The sequence below is a fragment of the Entelurus aequoreus genome, linkage group LG04 (genome assembly GCF_033978785.1).
Source record: "Entelurus aequoreus isolate RoL-2023_Sb linkage group LG04, RoL_Eaeq_v1.1, whole genome shotgun sequence".
Lineage (NCBI taxonomy): Eukaryota > Metazoa > Chordata > Actinopteri > Syngnathiformes > Syngnathidae > Entelurus > Entelurus aequoreus.
This window is the reverse complement of record NC_084734.1, coordinates 69,050,010-69,071,590: the sequence shown is the minus strand read 5'-3', so window position 1 is coordinate 69,071,590 and position 21,581 is coordinate 69,050,010. Positions and strand designations below refer to the sequence as shown.

General features: G+C 37.9%; 1 non-coding gene across 1 annotated transcript; it reads right to left on the bottom strand.

The window, feature by feature from the left end:
- Nucleotides 1-4,867: 4,867 nt before the first annotated feature.
- On the bottom strand, nucleotides 4,868-4,939 carry trnae-uuc (transfer RNA glutamic acid (anticodon UUC)). Its single transcript has one exon. It is a non-coding gene; the product is annotated as a tRNA-Glu (tRNA).
- Nucleotides 4,940-21,581: the final 16,642 nt, after the last annotated feature.

Sequence of the window (21,581 nt, the reverse complement as noted above, 5' to 3'; positions counted from 1 at the left end):
GGGACCCGGGGTGGCCCACCCATCTGTGCTTCAGTTTGGGACGTCTGCGCTGCTGACTTTCCTCCACTCAAGATGATCCCCTGCTGGCCCCACTGTGGACTGGACTCTCACACTATTAACTAGATCCACTTGACGTCCATTGCACCGGTTGCCCAGGGGGGGTCCCCACATCTGCGGTCCTCTCCAAGGTTTCTCATTGTATTCCATTGGGTTGAGTTTTGTCTTGCCCTGGTGTGGGATCTGAGCCGAGGATGTCGTTGTGGCTTGTGCAGCCCTTTGAGACACTTGTGATTGAGGGCTATATAAATACACTTTGATTGATTGAGCTTGATATGCTGATAGTCTTTATTTTATGAATGAAGTACCGCAGTACTAATGCTTTTTTTAAAAAATCCTGGTATTTTTTTATCGACGTGATGTTGTCAGGCTTGGTCTAAAGGATAGGACTCAATGCATGATGCAAACTCTCTACACCGGTTTGTTTTAGCGCTTTCATGGCAAGTTTACAGACAGATATAAGTAAGAACTTTACACTACATTATATTAGAAATGGCAACAGCGGAGGATGAATGTCCCATAACAAAAAGATAGAGAAAAAGAAGAAGCTTATCGACTAGGGTGTCGACACAGACTACAAAGGTGGACGCGCGCCAATTTTCAGGACTTATGTAGATCCCAAAAACACATCAACAGGTACCAGAAGGTAAAAAAAGTTGCTTTTGCATAATATTACGAAAGAAAACGCCAGATAATATGTCTTACCTTATACACACACCATAATAATACTCGTATGTTGAAGTGCAATCCATCTAGCTATGCGGCTCCATAGCTTACCAAAGTCGTACTAAAACATGTTGATAGATTTTTGTGCGCCCTGTGTAATGTTCTATATTTTCAATGGAACATGTACAATTTTGGTGTTGTTTATTTGAGTCATATCGCAGTCTAAACGTATCTCCTATGTGTGACTGCCGTCATATTGCAGTCCACGCGTATCTCTTATGTGTGACTGCCATCTACTGGTCACACTTATCATTTCACCATGTACCAAATAAAATAGCATCGAGGTCGGTAAGCACAACCAAAATTATTCCGTATATTAGGCGCACCGGGATATAAGGCGCACTGTCGAGTTTTGAGAAAATTTTAAGTTTGCCTTATAGTCCTAAATATACGGTATATAGTAGACTGTGCTTTCAGTTGCAATTCCAAGACGTTAGATGGAAGTCAGGAAGTAGTCTTTGCCACCAAGCTAAATGGAGCCTTTTGTTGCGACCTGAAAAGTGTTTATACTGTCAGTATTGTACTTACTACACACCGTCTGCTTGATTGTAACAGGCTTTCATTACTAAATTTGGAGGTGTTGAAATCACCATAAAAATCGCCAATGCTATTCAGACAGCATTGGCTAATAGGAAAGGATAGGACTCAGATGCAGAGTAGGGAATACTTCGACAGGCTTTTATTTGGACAGCTTCCTTTCACCTCCAGAGTCAGGGTAATACAATATCTATATTAACAAAAAACTAGTCGGCGAAAAGGGTTACAAAAAATAGGATCAACCGAAAATCACTCCGAAAGGAGGAAAACACAAAAACAAAGACAAACTATAATTGGCGCCGTATATGCTATAAAATGTATTAACACAAAACGCTCCAACAGGAAGAAAAAACTAACTAAAAAATTATACACTTATCTAATCTAATAAAGTTTAACAAAAAATTTCACTCAAAAATTTGAGGAAAGAATGAAAGAAAAAACTGATAACTCACCACTTCGGCTGAATACACTAAATCAGGGGTCACCAACGCGGTGCCCGCGGGCACCAAGTAGCCCGTAAGGAACAGATGAGTAGCCCGCTGGCCTGTTCTAAAAATAGCTCAAATAGCAGCACTTACCAGTGAGCTGCCTCTATTTTTAAAATTGTATTTATTTACTAGCAAGCTGGTCTCGCTTTGCTCGACATTTTTAATTCTAAGAGAGACAAAACTCAAATAGAATTTGAAAATCCAAGAAAATATTTTAAAGACTTGGTCTTCACTAACTGACAAAGAAACAGATAACAGATTTGGTGTCCAGTTCAAAGTGTAACATGATTTATTTAAACATTTGAGAGTTAACGTTTATATTTTACATGAGTTATTTGTACAAACATGGTGCAAAGTAATTCATGATTTGTTAAAAAATGTTAGTGGCTAGCTAGTTAAAATGGGATATTGAGATTTCACAAGACTGTCTTAGAAGTGATCATTTGAAAATGTTCAATTTGAAAAATGTGCACTTAGAGAAAATATAAAAATAAAGTGTTGCATATTGATATTTATCTGTTTCTATATATATTTATTGTGAGAAATCATTAAGATTATCAGTGTTTTCACAATGATAAATATCATTAATTATTAATAATAACATAGAGTTAAAGGTAAATTGAGCAAATTGGCTATTTCTGGAAATTTATTTAAGTGTGTATCAACCTGGTTGCCCTTCGCATTAATCAGTACCCGAGAAGTAGCTCTTGGTTTCAAAAAGGTTGGGGACCCCTGCACTAAATAACAAAAAAATCACTCTGCTGAGGAGGAAATAAGGAAAACTCAAAATAGCAACGAAGGAATTCAGGATCAAGGAATATAAACACAAGACGAGGTAAGGCAAGGCAAGGCATGGACATGGAATCTAGAGAGGCACGAATACACGAGACAATCCGGCACAGAACAAGGGGAGGCATGGGCTTATAAAACACATGAGGGTAATGGGAAACAGGTGGAAACAATCAGGGATCAGGGATGACGTCAGACTGATGACACAAAAGGAAGAGCAAGTGATCTGACATGAGAGGAGTTACTTTTTAAAGTAAAACATGCAATTCACAAGACAGAAGAAACCAAGACAAGACATCCCTCACAGCAGTGTGACAGATGTGAGGCGGTGCAGGCACACACAGCACTTGCAAGCAGAAACTGTGACGATAGAAGATGGAGAATGGACATGCTTTGGCTTCAAACCTAACGATAAAGGAGGAGCTATAAACACTGCAGCGCTGCCCTGCAAGTGGTGCTTTAAAACCTAGCTAACTAATAGCTAATAGTTAACAAGCGGCTAATGCCTCTCTGTAGTGGTTTAGCTACTTCTAAATCACTAATCCTTGCCTACATTGCGACAATTAAACAACGTTTTTTACAAATATCATCCCTGCAGGATGAGGAAGCTAAACATGCTTCACTACACACCGTAGGAGAACATAAACAGTCACCGCTAACAGCAAGCTAGCGCTCCTGAATGTAAACAAAAGGGTGGGTATACACGGTTATCGATTGTAACAATATCAAGTACTAGAGCCATATCTAGTTGATACTACAATGATTACATCGAGATTTATTATCATCACAAAATATTTGTTCTTTTTCTATGGAGTGCGGCCATCTGGCCATTAGGGGGCTGGGTTAACTGTCTTCAGTTTAGGGGCTGCATTGTGTGCATTTAGTCTTTTCGTCTCCATGATGAGGGTGAGTCCATAACAGGCTAGATGGCTGACTGAAGGATTGTGTGAGTGTGTTTGATTTAATGTGAACAATTGTAGTGGTCTGATGTGACAAGGCTACATTTATTGGCACCATGTGAAGCCCGTAGACCCAGAAACATCCATAAATTGGCCGCAGCTTTGTATAAAGCAGAGGGGTTCAAAAAAAGTTGCTGTCTATAGTCCGGAAAGTAGGGTACTATTTATCTTACCTTCTTCAGGTGTAAAACTGTAATGATCCTTGAGCTGTTGACACAAATGGTTAAGCTGACTTCCCCCCTATGTACATATGGTTACTACATGAAGACATATTACACATTACACATTTTAAATCTAAAACAGTACTTGTTTTTTTAATCATATGAGTTTTCCCAAAAAATATTCTAAATATTAATGAAGTTATTAATTTTGTTGTTGAATATATTGCTATCATGTCAGTATATTCAAATGGACTTGCATTTTAACAAATATGGTTCATTGCCCAGTAAAGGTTTAAAAAGTAAAACATTCCTGAATTAAATTAGGTAGGAAATAGAACGTTTTTTTGTACAGTTTGTATTATTCAAAAATTAATAAAATAACAGCCATGAACGAGGACCACAACCTTCCTTTTTCACAAAAAGTAACATTTCAAATATAGGGGAGTGGATGTTTCACATTAAAAATACTTAATTTTCAAAGGGCTGCCACTGATTCCATAACACGCCTGCCTATGTGAGGAATGTTGCAAAACCCAGAATAATTTCTGTATTTCAAAGAAGCATTTGTGATGACACCCTGAGTACATTCATCCTTCCCAAGGGCATCGCATCTCAGGTCGAAACGAATATGCATGTACATTTGATATTGTTAAAACTCAAACAGCTTTAAGTTTCTTTGTTGAATTGTGCCAGGTCTTTGTGTGTGTGTTTTTTTTTTCAAAATGCCTTTTTATTATTTTTCAGAGTTCAAAGACGGATCAAACGAATTACAGTTCCTTGTTTCATAGTTGTAAGGTCGGTTGCAACAGGAACTTCAAAGGAGAACAAGTGGCTTTGTCAACACAGCAAAGAAGTGAAAGAAATATGTTTAACTAAAACTTGTTGGGTGAAGAAAAATACTCTTAATGGTTTGAATATGCCAGCTTCACAGGAAAAAGCTTAAAACCGCAGTTTAATGTTGGGATGCACACTTAATCACAGTTTAATCGTGATCACGATTAAATGAGGGTGATCGTCGGGAATATTAACATTTAAAAATCAGGCCCCGCTGGATTTCAAACTAAGCATGTTCACAACTCAGTATCTCCAAAACTTGTATCTTAGACTTAGACAAACTTTATTGATCCACAAGAGAAATTGTTCCAAGGAGTTCCCATACCGAGAATCGAACCCAAGCCACCTGGGTGAAAACCAGGAATCCTAACCGCTAGACCATATGGGATTGGTCTATAGAGGCTTTGCAGTCACGTGGTTTTATCACGTGACTTTGTGTTACGCCGCCATCTTGCCGGTCAACCGGTCAGCTCGTTCCTACGTGTTCGTACAGATTCAGTTTGATTTCTGCGCTACATTTTCACCGATTTCATCCGAATTATGGCTGATTTGCTATCCAATGAAGTTGTGCATTTGGATGAAGAGTCCAAGAAACGTTACCGAGAGAAGTTGAACCTTGTTGGCACAACGGATCCATACCTTTTACCGAGAAGCATGCTAAAATCACCTGAGCATTTTGCAACAGCCGACCTGCCTGATCTCTCATATCCAGACATTTATAATTACCTTGTCGATTCACCATCTCAGTACACTAGAAAGGACCTGTGGCGAAGTTGGTAGAGTGGCCGGGCCAGCAATCGGAGGGTTGCTGGTTACTGGGGTTCAATCCCCACCTTCTACCATCCTAGTCACGTCCGTTGTGTCCTTGGGCAAGACACTTCACCCTTGCTCCTGATGGCTGCTGGTTAGCGCCTTGCATGGCAGCTCCTGCCATCAGTGTGTGTGTGAATGGGTGAATGTGGAAATACTGTCAAAGCGCTTTGAGTACCTTGAAGGTAGAACAGTGATATACAAGTATAACCCATTTATCATTATTTATTTACCTTAAGGCATACAAGAGTCTGGATGCCTACAAGTATTTTACAGCAGGTTTTGTGCATGATGGGCTGATATGGCAGATTCCAAACAAGAATTGATTTCTTCTCATGACCAAGGTAAGGAAAAAGCACACACAGAAGAGCCTACTGTCTGTTTACAAATCCGCGTGGCAGTAACAGTGTGATTGTGAAAAAACTACTGAAGTGATTCTAATGAAAACTCACATTGTTAAGCTTTTTTTTTTATTACAAAAGGCCTCCTGTTCAAAAATGCTTTTAATTAAAAAACTGTTTCACAAACTTCATATTGAAATTTTCCAATTTTTCTCTATGCATTACATAATTTCAAAAAACTACTATAGACTTTGTGAAACAGTTTTTTAATTAAGCATATTTGAACAGGAGGCTTTTTGTAATAAAAGATTAGCCTGAAAATGTATCGTATTCAGTTTAAGGATGTGACCAAACAATATTATAAAAAAATTCTATCAAAAATTGCTTTGTAAAAAACTGTTTCCAGGAGCTTCATATTGAAATCTGAGAAATTAATTCCTACAATAAAACATTACATAATTTCCAACTATTCAGTATAGAGCTTATGAAACAGTTTCTACAAAAATAATTTTTAGAATTCATGCTTGATAATTCCTTTTGGTTTCTTGCTCAAAATGAACCAGGTTTAAATTTTCAGGCTAATTTAATGAATGATTCATGAGAAAATTTACCAAATGCCAGGTAAAATATGCATGAATGGACAGTAAGAGGTCTAGCCTTGTATATTATATCCAAATTAGGGACTGATAATAATATAAGGTATGTCATATTATCTGTTTCAGGTAAAACACTCTCAACGGATGAATGATCCTCCCCTCAGACCTTGGGTAGCATTTCTTTAGGTGCAAATATCACATGATAACATTACAAAACATCTCTGGCAAAGCATGATCGTATTGTAAGACATTTTCATTTTGTTAACGTCAGGGCTTCCCCCTAAATTGCCAAAATACCTGTGGCGGTAGGGGCATGGTTAGGAGCGTGGACGATGTGATGTCATCGCATGATTTGCTATGATGCATATATTCTTTAAAAATAGATGTGAATATACATTTACAACAAATATGTTATTATTAAGTAGAGTATTAATATACATATTTTCTTACATAATATTATTTTGTTCTATTTTTAAATTATTGCTGCTTATTGTACAATGTACTTGGTTGAAAAAATTTTATTTTTTATTTTTTAGAGATTTCTCAATCCTCTTAGTCACTTTTTCTGTAATAAAAACAAACTTACAATGAATCTTGCATCTATTTCTGATGTTACTGACGATTGTACTTCTGTTTGGGGCACAGGTGTCAAACTCAAGGCCCGGGGGCCAGATCTGGCACGCCACATCAATTTGTGTGGCCCCCGAAAGCGTGGAAAAAATGCGTAAATAAAGTACCTTATCTTTTCCTAATAAATGTATTACAAAAATAAATGTACTTTGTACAATTACATATATTTACACTTTAATCATCTCTAATAATAAAACAAAATATTATATCATACATTTCAAAACAATGTTATTGTTCAAATAAAGATAAATACTTCAATATCTGCTTGATGTATGATTTCAAAGCAAGTAATCCAACAAACTGTTCATGTGAACATTTTATAGTCAATTTTTTTTTTTTTTACAGTAAATGCCACTTTCAATATAGAGTAATAATACATTATAAAACACAACAACTGTAGATTTTACAGTATAAAAAACTTGCATGAATTTGTACCTAAACAAAACAGTGGTACCGTTTTTTCATTCCATTTAATTTAATTCCATGCATTTTTATTTTTTTATATGCTGTAAAAAACAAACAAAAAAACCCCCTGCAAATATTACGGTAAAATTGTGGCGACTGAGCTGACAGTTTTATACAGTACAATCTAAAGATTTGGTATTGTACAGCATAAGTAAAAAAAAAAATTATGCACATATTTTATATATACACATTTATATTCATACTGCATATTATTCACTGTTACAAGCGGCCCTCTGAGGGCAACCATAACTGCGATGTGGCCCTCAATGAAAACCAGTTTGACACCCCTTTTTTAGAGACTCTGTTTAGATTCTGTCGCGCCATGTCCGCGACGGAAAGCACACTTGCTTTGCATTGCTGGGAGCCTTTTTCTTATTAAAAACCGCCAGTGTCATCTTGAATTGTGAAGATCGCTGTCCGCGGGTTTATCTCGAATATATTGTAGTACATCCACAGCGCGGACGCAATGCCTCCGCTCCAGACAACCCCTGGTCTGTATTAATGTGTATATTACTGTGTTATGGTGGTCATTTTTCCCACGGTGTTTGAACAAGTGTTGTGTTTCTAGGAGTGAAACACGGAGGCAGACGTGTGTGCATGGAGGAAATACTTGCTGGAATTGGGCCTAATGTTAGCATAAAATTGGCAATAAAAGCTAAACAGAGCATCAGACTTTGTTTGGTTTTTTTTGGATGCTATAATACATTATATTATTTTGTTAGGTGTGGTGGCTAATATGAAGCCAGTACATTAAGGGGAAACCCTAAACGTAGTTAAACCAGATATATAGTGTAACACTTTTATTTTGAAGCCGTAAAAGTGTGTGATTGGTTTGAGATTAGAAAATAGCTACTGTGCTATGTGCGGCAGCAGTTTTTATGGATCTAACTAAAGCATTTGACACAATTAATCACAATATTTTAATCAAAAAACTAGAACGATATGGCATCAGAGGGTTAGTCTTAAACTGGATAAGAAGTTATCTAACGAAAAAGGAAACAATACGTGAAGCTAGGCGAACACACGTCTACAACGCTAAATATATCCTGTGGTGTACCTCAGGGATCAATACTAGGACCTAAATTATTCAATCTCTATATAAATGACATTTGTAAAGTTACAAAAGATTTAAAGTTAGTATTATTTGCGGATGATACAACAGCGTTTTGTTCAGGAGAGAACACACAGGAGATAATACAAATAATAACAGAAGAAATTAACAAATTAAAAAGATGGTTTGACAAAAACAGACTATCGTTGAATCTTAGTAAAACTAAAATAATGCTATTTGGTAACAGTAGAAGAGAAAGTCAAACACAAATACAAATAGACGGAATAGAAATTGAAAGAGTAAACGAAACCAAATTTCTAGGTATAATGATTGATGATAAATTGAACTGGAAATCTCACGTAAAAAATATACAACATAAAGTTGCAAGAAACACATCAATAATGAATAAAGCAAAACATGTTCTAGACCAAAAATCCCTTCATATTCTCTACTGCTCACTAGTGTTACCATATCTGAGCTACTGTGTAGAAATATGGGGAAATAATTACAAAAGTACACTTCATTCATTAACGGTGTTACAAAAAAGATCAATTAGAATAATACATCATGTTGGATATAGAGAACATACTAACCCTTTATTTATTGAATCAAAGATACTGAAATTCCACGACATAGTGAATTTGCAAACAGCTAAAATTATGCACAAAGCAAACTATAACCTGCTACCCAAGAATATACAACAATTCTTCTCAAAAAAAGAGGAGAAATATAATCTTAGAGAAAAACGTAACTTAAAACATTTGTTTGCACGTACAACACTTAAGACCTTCAGTATATCAGTATGTGGAATTAAATTATGGAATGGATTAAGCAAAGCAATCAAACAATGTACTAATATGATGCACTTCAAGAAACTCTTCAAACTTAAAGTGTTTACAAAGTACAAAGAAGAAGAACCATGACAAACATTCGCAATTTATTTCATCCATTCATTCAATCATTCTTAAAGTAATCTTACTTATCTCATCATATGAAATATGACTTACTTCACCAATTATTATTATTAAATTCTTACTATTATTTATTTATTTATTTTTTATTGTGATTACTTATGGAGTTTATTGTGAATAAATTAAGAACAGGAAGTGAACAAAAAGTTTTAGCAACTGTTATGTAAAGAAAAGGGGTAGGATTAAATAAGCCCTGCTTCTTCCTACTCCTTTTCGAACATGTTGAAAAGAGAAACTGGAAATTGTGATGTATCATGTTGTATGCTTGCATGTTCGAAATAAACTCAAACTCAACTCAACTCAAATAATTCAGTTTACTTACTTACTTCACTTACGGTACATAAATCACTTTAATTACTCAATACTTGAGTAGTTTTTTTTGCTGAATACTTACTCAAATAATTATTTTGATGACTATTTTTTACTTGAGTCATATTTTTCTTAAGTAACGGTACTCTTACTTGAGTACACTTTTTGGATATTCTACCCATCTCTGACTGTGAGCAGTACAATTAATATGTTCCTTTGTATGTGCCTTTCGTGCATAATCTTAATTTTCACTTGTTTGCACTTTATGATCGCACGCTGCATTGGCATATTTACTTAAGTTAGTTAGCACTTAGTCTTTTGTACATTTTATTCTATTATTAATTAATTGTTTGTAATTACTTTTTGAAATGAAAGCCAAGTTCACCTACTGTTTGTTTAAAATAGAAAGTGGAAAAAAAAAAGTTTTTAATTAACAGTAACTAATCGTGATTAATAATCGTAATTTCAATATTGGTGAAAATAATTGTGATTATTATTTTGGCCATAATGGTGCAAACCCTAGCTAAAGGGTAGAATGAGGATGAGGGTACATTCTCCATCAGCCCTGCTCATTGGAGGTTGCATTCTTACAGCACAGAAAAACATTGATCATCAGTGCATCTTCATGCCATTCTGTGCTATAGTGTTATTCCAATGCTGCTTTTTCATGCTTTAACCCTGGCCGCTGAAAACACTTTTTTGATTCAACACTGCCTCTAGTGGACATTGTATGTAAATTAAGGGCTATTGACACCTGCAAAACAGTCTTTAACTGATGCTGCAGTGGATGAAAAGAATGCTCATCACATACTGCCTGCACCCTTGCGGATGCCCAAGTAATATTGTGCTCATTTAGTAGAGTTCAACTCTTATCTGGGTAATGTGGTTAATGAATTGTCCTTCTCCCCTGAGGGTATTCACATTAACTTGAGTATAGGTTTTCACTTAGAGTGGATCAGTGATCTCTGCTCTGGCTTCCCCCGCCAGACTTCTTTAATTATCTAAAATGAGAACATATTGAAGGGGGCACCAAGGTGAGGTAGGTTGGCAGTTAGTCTCTGGGATGTGTGCGAGTGGGTCAGATTCACGTCTCTTGACATATCTTGGCACCAAGATCATGGGTCAGTCAAATCATATTATCCATCACCACCAGCTGCTGGTGGAAAGGCAGAAATATCAAGTATGTTAGCTTCATTCATAGCTAGTGAACAATGACAATTAGAGAGGTGGAGAGTGTTACTGAAGCTGGAACTATTTGTGACACTTTTATTGCAAATGTTGATCCAAAATCAGACAAGGTGTACGCACATTTAGGCTTTATTAAGCCTTTTTCCACCAAAATGAACTTTTAGTTTCTGGAACCTATAGTTCCTGGAACTCTAGGTTCCTGTAGAAATGTGTGGTTTGTGTGTCTGCCGCATTTCACAGTTCAGGGTAGTTTATACATATCAGCCTGATGACATATGGAGGAGTGGTTTAACATATTTCTACACTGATAGCATATAAATAAACAGAAAATATTAGAACAGTTATGTTATTAAAAAGTAAATGTATGAAATACAAAGCAATAATATACAAAACGATATGATTTTTTTTAAAAAGTGTAGCGAATTGTTGATAAAAAGTCAGGCTTTTGTCTGCAATGTCCAACAGCCAGAAAGTTGTCCTCTCAATAAATGATGGATTCATAAGGGTCGGCCGATTACTTTTGGTCCATTTCAGCTGTAAATAATAATATATAAATAATAAATGTCAGTGTTTATCTTACGCCGGCAACACAAACATCGACTGTAGTGTTAATTTGTTAGCATTATCAATCTGTTCACAAGGGGGCACAAGGGGTATGTCACTGACAACTTTTACAACATGTAATAAAGTATAGAGTTAATATTTGATGTCATTTACCTTCGTTCCACTTGTGTACTGCCTCCTTTATTTCACACTTATCCAACACAGTCTCAGAGTAGTTAGCAGCTGAGGTCTTTCCTTCGAGTACGGCTTCATACTCCAATGTAAATACTTTTTAAAAAAGTCTGTCCACTTCTCGTAGCTTCGTGTATCGAAATGAAGTTTCAAAAAATGAATGCACAGCAATAAACTGCATATAGTTTAAAGACTATGACTGAGTAAAAACATTGCAAGATAGATACCCTGATCAGTGTTCTTCAGCACAAAGGTGCCCCGCAAAAGTTCCTCCAAGCCAAAAGTTCCTTTCATTCTTCTTTCTCTCCGTCGTCAAGTTTGTTGCAATAAAAACACACAAAAAATATAAATGAACAAGTCGTCTAGCAATCTGTAAATGGCAGTGCTGTGTTTGAAAAATAAGTTTTCGGTACGCCCCCAACTGTGTTCAAAAGTCCCACCCAGCAGGCAGGAACTCCGAAAGGTTCCTGAAGAACTAAATGTAACAACATTTATTTACCCAGGTAAATAAAGTTGTCAAAGTTCCTGCGGTGGAAAAGGGCCTATTCTATATTTATTAGAGGGGACTTATTTTGACGATGGGGTGTAGGCGATTGATATTGCGTAGATGGAAATATGTAGACATGGTAATGTTATTGATATGAAATTGAAAATGCCAGTTAGCTATATAGTATGCAATAATGACACCCAGACTCTTAACCTGAGGGGAGGGGAAACTGAGGAGTTGATGGTTCTGTTTGAGAAACTGTCAGCTTTCGATAGAAATAAGTTATTTTTTCATTGTGAGGTAAGTCAGGTTTCATTTCAGAAAAACAGGAGGTAAGGGAGGCGGGTGAGAGTACGGAACTGGGTTTGGGTTCAAGAGATAGAGCTGGGTGTCATCCACAAAGCAATGAAAATGGACATTATATTTATGGAAATAATTGTAGAGATGGAGGTGGTAGATGATGAAGAGGAGGTTCCCCAGAACAGAGCCTTGAAGCAAGTCTGAAGTAACATGGGAAGACTCAGATCTTGAGGACTTGAGCTGGATGAACTGCGAACGGTGAGAGATAAAAAATGAAACCAGATGAAGATGGTGTGGCTGATGCAGATGAATGAAAAGCCTATTGAGCAGGATGGTAAGAGAAAGTGAGTCGAAGGCCGCACTCAGATAAAAAATGAGGATAGTGACTAAACCACAGTCAGCTGCTTTAAAGGGGAACAGCACTTTTTTTGGAATGTTGCCTATTGTTCACAATCATTATGAGCAGTGGTCGCCATACTACGGCCCGCGGGCCGGATCCGGCGTCCAGCGTCCAAAATCAGGCCCTGCGGGAAGTCCCAAGTATAAAAAAAATAATTAATAAATAAAAACAAATACAAAATTCTGTCTTTTCTTATCCACTTTGTACCGCTTGCTACTCACGGTGTCTCCTAGCCGCTCAGGCAAATCATATTGTCTAAAAACTAATTTTCTCATCGATAACGTGACATCAAGTGCGCTATATATATCTAATATATACTGTATATATACATATGTATATATATATATGTTTATATATATCTAATATATATATACACACATATATATATATATATATATATATATATATATATGTATGTCTGTCTGTCTGTCTGTCTGTCTGTCTGTCTGTCTGTCTGTCTGTCTGTATGTATATATATATATATATATATATATATATATATATATATATATATATATATATATATATATATATATATCAATCAATCAATCAATCAATGTTTATTTATATAGCCCTAAATCACAAGTGTCTCAAAGGGCATATATATATATATATATATATATATATATATATATATATATATATATATATATATATATATATATATATATATATATATATATATAAAGCCCGGCCCTCGGCCAAATTGTTTCAACCCAATGCGGCCCCCGAGTCAAAAACTTTGGGGACCCCTGATTATGAGAGACAAGAACACTTGTTATTTTTGCGGTTAATGTGAGCCGCTGTTGTAGCCTTCAAAACCCTCTTAAACAATTTTAAACCGCTCCATCAACATTTTATATACATGCAAGTCTATATATATATATAATGTAGTAACAGACACACTCATAACAATATGTAATATGTACAATATTTACTGTGTTTTGGTCATTTTAATTAGTAGCGGAATGTCTTTCTTTGGCGCATTTATTTCTGTTTCCATAGCAGTGCACATCTGACTTCCGGCATCTACTGTGTGTTCCTACTTCCGCAAACAAACACGCGGGTATGTTGTAATCATGGCTGACTTGGCTGCAGTTTCCCTTTCAGCAGACCGAAGTTGACAGCATTGTTGACGGTAGTGTTACAGAAGGCTGACTTACCTGTAGCCTCATGTATTAAGCGTGCGTATGCAAAAAAAACCTGGCTTACGCCCGGCAATTTTGAGTTGCATCAAGAGTGAAATGAGTTTGGAAGTGTGCAGTACCTGACTTCATGCTACACTTAAGCACATTTCTACAGGCTGTGGATACTTTGATGACATACAGAGGTGGTCCAACCATCTTTTGTTTGTTTGAAACAAACTGAGTTGTCCTGAATTCTGATTGGGCAGATCTCAGGCACATGACCAATTTCAATATGATTTGCATATATAATAATAATAATGGATTAGATTGTATATCGCGCTTTTCTATTATTAGATACTCAAAGCGCTCACAGAGAAGTGGGAACCCATCATTCATTCACACCTGGTGGTGGTAAGTTACATTTGTAGCCACAGCTGCCCTGGAGTAGACTGACGGAAGCAATGCTGCCAGTTTGCGCCTACGGCCCCTCCGACCACCACCTATCATTCATTCATCATTCATTCACCAGTGTGAGCGGCACCGGGGGAAAGGGTGAAGTGTCCTGCCCAAGGACACAACGGCAGCGATTTGGATGTCAAGAGGCGGGGAGCGAACCTGGAACCCTCAGGTTTCTGGCACGGCCGCTCTACCCACTACGCCATACATAAGGGTCTGCGGTCAATTTCATGTTGATTAGGATCTAAAAAGAAATGTGCTTGGATTTGTGCGTGCGCACACTTTAATACAACTGAATTCTTGAACGTATTAATCATTTGAACGTACACCAATTTGTAGTAGGAAATCCACGCAACTCTTTTTAAATGAGGCCCCTGCTGGTCAGCAGTCCTGCCAGAATTTTGGGGAGGACTACCATTGGTCGTCCAGATGGATGATATTGCTTTAGAGTTGTCTTGACGGAAATTCCAGTGTGACCCACAGTGGATGCATCTCCAACGAGGCGGGAATTCAACGTCCGGATGAAGACGCAGCGTTAGAAGCACAGACAACTAACAGCAGAGCTGGGTGGTTAGTGTGAGAATAGCAGCACAATGGGAGTGCAGACCAGATCATGTATTATGTGAGCTATGACGGCAGACGGCTTGTGAAGTTGGGTGGAGTGATCAGCAGGTAGACTATCCCACTCAAATGTTATCCAAACACATGGCACACTGACAAAGCTTAACCTATTGTTACTATAACAATCTACAAGGTTAAGGTTGCTTCTCTTTCTTCCCCTCCATTTTTCTGCATTCTTTCGTATCTCAAGTTATCATTACGTATATGTATTGTTGCATTTGAACAATTGTATTGTTGATAATAAAGGTAAAGTACTGGTATTGTTTATTATCAATAGCACTATTTCTATTGGTATTCATATTGCTCCATTTTTAGTGTAATAATGCTCATTGTCATTTCTGTATTTTTTTTTTTTAATTTTCGCTAACTGCTTATTTGCTATTACTTTTACCATCATATTTGTACATGTCGTATTTGCTGATATTGCTCTGTTGTTGTTGTTGTTGTTGTTGTTGTGTTTGCTGTTGTTGTTTTTGTCTCTCTGTCTAATCCCCCTCTTGTCCCCACAATTCCCCCCTCTGTCTTCCTTTTTCTCTCTTTCTATCCCCTCCTGCTCCGGCCCGGCTGCACCAAATGATAATATAAATCCATTTAATAAAGTCAAAATACAAGTAAGGCAACAAGAGAAGTATTCTACACTTCTCTTTTGTAAAGTAAATCTGAACAGCCGATATGGGCATCTACATCTGCTATATGATTTGCCCGAGAAGCTGGGCAGGACATTATAAAAAAAAAAAAAAAAAAAAAAATCAAACGCTCACATACATAAATGACAACTGAGTCATTTAACTCTAACTCAAAACGCTTCAAAAGTTGTAGCAAGTCATGCCAGTCTCCAACTCAGTCGGAAGACCTACATATGTAATTTAAGCCCTAACTGTCGCCGCAATGCGAAGTTAAAGTTTTTTTGAGGTGCACAAGCAACATATAAGGTTGGGGAGTGGGAGGAGTGAGCTAACATAGCATACTCTGGCTCCTCTGCACAGGAGCATAAACAAGGCTTTAGGCCACCCCCTCCCCTTCACCTAATTCCCTGTGTTTATTCCTGTCCATACAAAGATATGTATTATCCCCTGGACAAATATGTCAGCACAGCTTCTAGCCTATTCTATAGTCATCATTTTTCATTGGACACTCTTGTTGCCTGTCAGACAATATTTGTTTTCCGTTTAATTCAGACGAAACAAAGCTTCAAGCAAATGAAGTGCCACAATGATAGAGGCAGGTTCAAGGAACACCCATAGACCTCCTCAATCATGTTTCAGAAATGAAGAATCCAATATGTAATTATTTTTTTCAAATAGAGCTCAGTCCTCAAAAACATAAAACAAAGTAAACAAACATGACAACAAACCAAGCAAAACTATGTCACGCCAATCCTGTTAGTGGTGGTAAGTCCACTGAAAGATGTGCCAATGTGTGCAATGCTAAGTGAGGAGCTTTAAATAATAAATGTGTCTTCATTGAGCTCAGTAAACGGGTGATGTTGCCTAAAATGTATATCACAATATTCAGTATATTGCAGCCTATTGCAATAACAATATATTTCACAATATATTAGTTATTATATAAATGATTACAGGATCATTTTAAAAGGGGTTAAACTAGTTCCTAATTTGGCTGCTGACTAATGCGGTAGCATATAACATAATTTTTAGTTATATTATTTTCTACAAACTATTACTAATCTACTTGTTAATTATTGTTAAAGGGGAACTGCACTTTTTTGGGAATGTTGCCTATTATTCACAATCCTTAAGTAAGCACGCATGTTTTTTTAATTTATTATGCATTTTAACAAGTAAATAAATGCAAGCAAAAGTCTGTTTACAAGCGCTATAAAGCACTTGGAAAAACATCCAAACACCTCCATCAAGGTTTTATATACATGCTGTAAATATATATGTAATGTAGTAACAGGCACATTTATAATAATATTTAATATTTAGGTATTTGGCTCATTTTTGTCTTTTTGTTTTTTTGTTTATAATGTCCTGCCCAGCTTCTCAGGCAAATCATATAACAGATGTAGATGCCCATATCGGCTGTTCAGATTTACTTTACAAAAGAGAAGTGTAGGATACTTCTCTTGTTGCCTTACTTGTATTTTGACTTTATTAAATGTATTTATATAATCATTTGGTGCAGCCGGGCCGGAGCAGGAGGGGATAGAAAGAGAGAAAAAGGAAGACAGAGGGGGGAATTGTGGGGACAAGAGGGGGATTAGACAGAGAGACAAAAACAACAACAGCAAACACAACAACAACAACAACAATAGAGCAACATCAGCAAATATGACATGTACAAATATGATGGTAAAAGTAATAGCAAATAAGCAGTTAGCGAAAATAAAAAAATAATACAGAAATGACAATGAGCATTATTACACTAAAAATGGAGCAATATGAATACCAATAGAAATAGTGCTATTGATAATAAACAATACCAATAATTTACCTTTATTATCAACAATACAATTGTTCAAATGCAACAATACATATACGTAATGATAACTTGAGATACGAAAGAATGCAGAAAAATGGAGAGGAAGAAAGAGAAGCAACCTACATTAACCTTGTAGATTGTTATAGTAACAATAGGTTAAGCTTTGTCAGTGTGCCATGTGTTATACCCAGTTTACCCTAGGGCAACAACGTTAATATATGTTTGATGAAACGTGATTATGTGCATGAGTGTATGTGTGCACATGTACCTGTATATGTACAGTACGTGTATATGTGTGCTTGTACAGTGAATGTATATGTACAGTATGTGTATATGTGTGTACAGCGAATGTATATGTACAGTATGTGTATACAGTATGTGTGTTTGAACAGTGAATGTATATGTACAGTATGTGTATATGTGTGTTTGTACAGTGAATGTATATGTACAGTACATCTATGTGTGTGTTTGTACAGTGAATGTATATGTGTAGTATGTGTATGTGTGTGTCTGCACAGTGAGTGTAAATGTACAGTATGTGTATATGTATGTTTTTACAGTGAATGTATATGTACAGTATGTGTATACAGTATGTTTGTATAATGAATGTGCGTGTGGATGTACGAACTTTGAGTGTGTAAATATGTACTGTATTTATTTGTATATGTATGTGGGAGCATAGGTACCTATGTATGTCTGTATGTATGTGTGTGAGTATATGTGAATTTGCATGTACAATACATTTGACTCCCAGTGTGTGCGGGAGCCAGAGTACGGCCCCAGCCTCCCAGAGAGCCCATCCCACAAACAGTAGGTGTGGTGCCCAGGGAACCAGGGGCCACCGCCCCCACGCAGCCAAGCCGGACAGCGACAGGAACCCCAGAGCCTGGCCCACCGCGCCGCCCACAAGGGCCAGCAGCAGGCCGCAGACAGACGCACCCGGCAGAGGACAAGGCACGAGAAAAGCAGGGGGCAGCCAGACCCCAAGCCAGCGAGAGACCACACCCCACACGGACAGAAAGGCGGGACGCCCCGCCCGAGGGGCCCGGAGACCCCCCACAACCGGACGGGAAGACCGCCCCCGCCCCACCGGCAACCGTGCCCCCACGAGCCCCCCTCCACCCCCGGAGAGCGCGGCGAGGCCAGCCCACGGCCACCCCACCCAAGCCGGCCGGCACGGGGCCACAGGAACCACCCACCCCACCCGCAGGGACCCCAACGATGGAGATGGAACAACCAGCAACCGCCCCGCCGAGCCCCCCCCTGAGGTAGGGGAAATAAATAAATAAAATAAATAAATACATAATAATAATAATAATAATAATAATATTAATAAAATATATAAAAAAAATAAGAATAAATAAATAATTAAATCTATTTATAAAAAAAAAGATCACAGACATGCTGACACACAAGGTCGCTACCCCAACAACTGGCCGACTCGCAGCACCTCGGAATACCCTGCAGCACCAAGCTACCACAGTAGATGCAGGGACCAGACCCAGCAGGCCCCAACCAAGACGGGCACCCGGAAGGGATGGACGGTGGGACCCAGGAGCTCCAGACACGCAGTCCGGATGCAGTAGCCTGAGGCGCCGACCCCCACCCGACAGGCAGGCCCAGAACGTACCCCCAGAAATATACATACATATATATATATACATACACATAAACATACACATGTACACATACACACACATACACATACATACACATACACATATATATATACATACATACACATAAACATACACATGCACACATACACACACATACACATGCATACTCATACACATATATATACACACATACATACATACATACATACATACATACATACATACATACATACACACACACACACACACATACACGTACATATACACAGTTTGTCAGCCCCGACAACCACAACGCGCGCGCGCTGCCACCAGTCACAACATCAGCCACCCCCCTGCACCAGACCCAGCAGCCACGGGCGCCCACACCACAAACAAACGGCAGCAGAAACAGCAGCCACAACACCCCCAGACAGCCAGCACCACCCAATCAAATCAAAGCGATCAAAAAAAAAACGCGACCGGCAACCACACGCCAACAGGATTACAGAGACCAGCCAGCGCCAGCCCGCCAGCAAGCCCAAACACCAACACGCAAACAAGAGACACCAACATTTGGCTCATTTTACGCATACGGCCGAACATTCATTTCAGATAAGCATCACAACGTTGGCTTTTTCTTTCGACAACATCCCTATATATTATTCACTGCAGACTTCATGAGAGTCAACAAACATAATAAAACACTACTTACTGTACAATGTATGCTCTCAGTAGGACGCCGACTGAAAGGATTGTGATATATTCCCGTTTGGATTAAGAATGACTCATAATCCTTGCGAACAAAAAAGCCCGGTGGAACCAAACGTCTTTTCGTGTCTTTTTTGCCATTTCCTAGTCGAAATTGGATGCCAAAGTTGACCAACTTGTCGGATTATGTCCGCATTCTTCTACTATCAAGGTGAGAGGCATTATTTATGGTCTAGAATAAACTTTCACGATGTCAATATAACCACACAAGCTAGTTAGCTCTCTGTGATCACGGTGCCACTATAGTTTGTCTGTGTTAACACTTATAATAACAATATCACTAATACTAGTATGATATCCAGGTCGCGAAATGAAAGTGGAGTATTGTTGGCGTTTTTGGATGGTTATTTAGAGGGTGTTAAGGGCAGAATAGAGGACCTCCCATTGACTTCATTGTAAACAGACTTTTATATATGTTTATTTATCCCCACCTTCTACCATCCTTGTCACGTCCGTTGTGTTCTTAGGTAAGACACTTCACCCTTGCTCCTGATGGCTGCTGGTTAGCGCCTTGCATGGCAGCTCCCGCCATCAGTGTGTGAATGTGTGTGTGAAAGGGTGAATGTGGAAATACTGTCAAAGTAGAAAAGCGCTATACAAGTATAACCCATTTATCATTTATAATTTATAAGTTAGAATGCACTAAAAAATACATCTGTCTTCTTGTCCTTCCTTCAATGATAGGCAAAATTCCCCAAAAAGTGCTGTTCCCCTTTAATATATGCTTGCTTTCTGCTGTAGGATGGTTTCATCTACACTTCTGTTAAAGTGCACTCAGCAGCTTTTCTTTCGTTGCTACTTTACATCAGTAGACGATCAAATACCAAGTAGTTACAGGGGCAATATTGGTCATACCAATGCTGATACCAACTATTACATTTTTCTAGATTATTGACTGATTAAAAACAGACAAAAACATGTGATGGTGGTGTAACAATATCAATTACATTATTTAAATATTTCTGTGTTCTCTTTTATTACATACAGTATTTCAACATAATAAAGTCAATAGTGCAAAATAAGTAAACATATCCAAAAATTACTATTGACTCTGATTTAAAGTATTAGTTTTTTACTCCTATGTCGTCATTTTTTTAGACAATAATATTTTAGACAATAACAAAAACAAAAAATATTTTGTAATACAAAAAAAAAAACTGAACTAATCACTGTAATATCGACCATATACTGGTGCTATGGCTGTCCCCCAGCTTCTGATCACCTCTCCATCAATGGCTCCCTGTTCCGGTCTTCTCCCCGTCCAGCACTCCATCACAACTGTATGGAGCCCTGGAGATGTCTCCCTGGTAAGGAGTGATGTAGTGCTCAATGCTAACAGACTCTTTCGGACACTATTATTAACTGGGACGCCAGAAAGACGCACAAAAAGAACACAATCACTTCCAAGAATTTTTTCACTTGAAGTAAGTAGACATTGCACTTTTTGTTAGATTTGCAGTAACATCTGATTTCATGTCATTTTGTTTTTGCTTTCATGGATTGACAGTGCTTTGCAGGTTTTTTTTTTTACTGCCATAGGCTAAAACAGTATTATTACCACAGTATAAACTAGCGATTTTTCAACTAATGAATATAATTACATTACAGGGTGTCGGCATAGCTCGGTTGGTAGAGTGGTCGTGCCAGCAACGTGAGGGTTCCGGGTTCGATTCCCGCTTCCGCCATCCTAGTGACTGCCGTTGTGTCCTTGGGCAAGACACTTTACCCACCT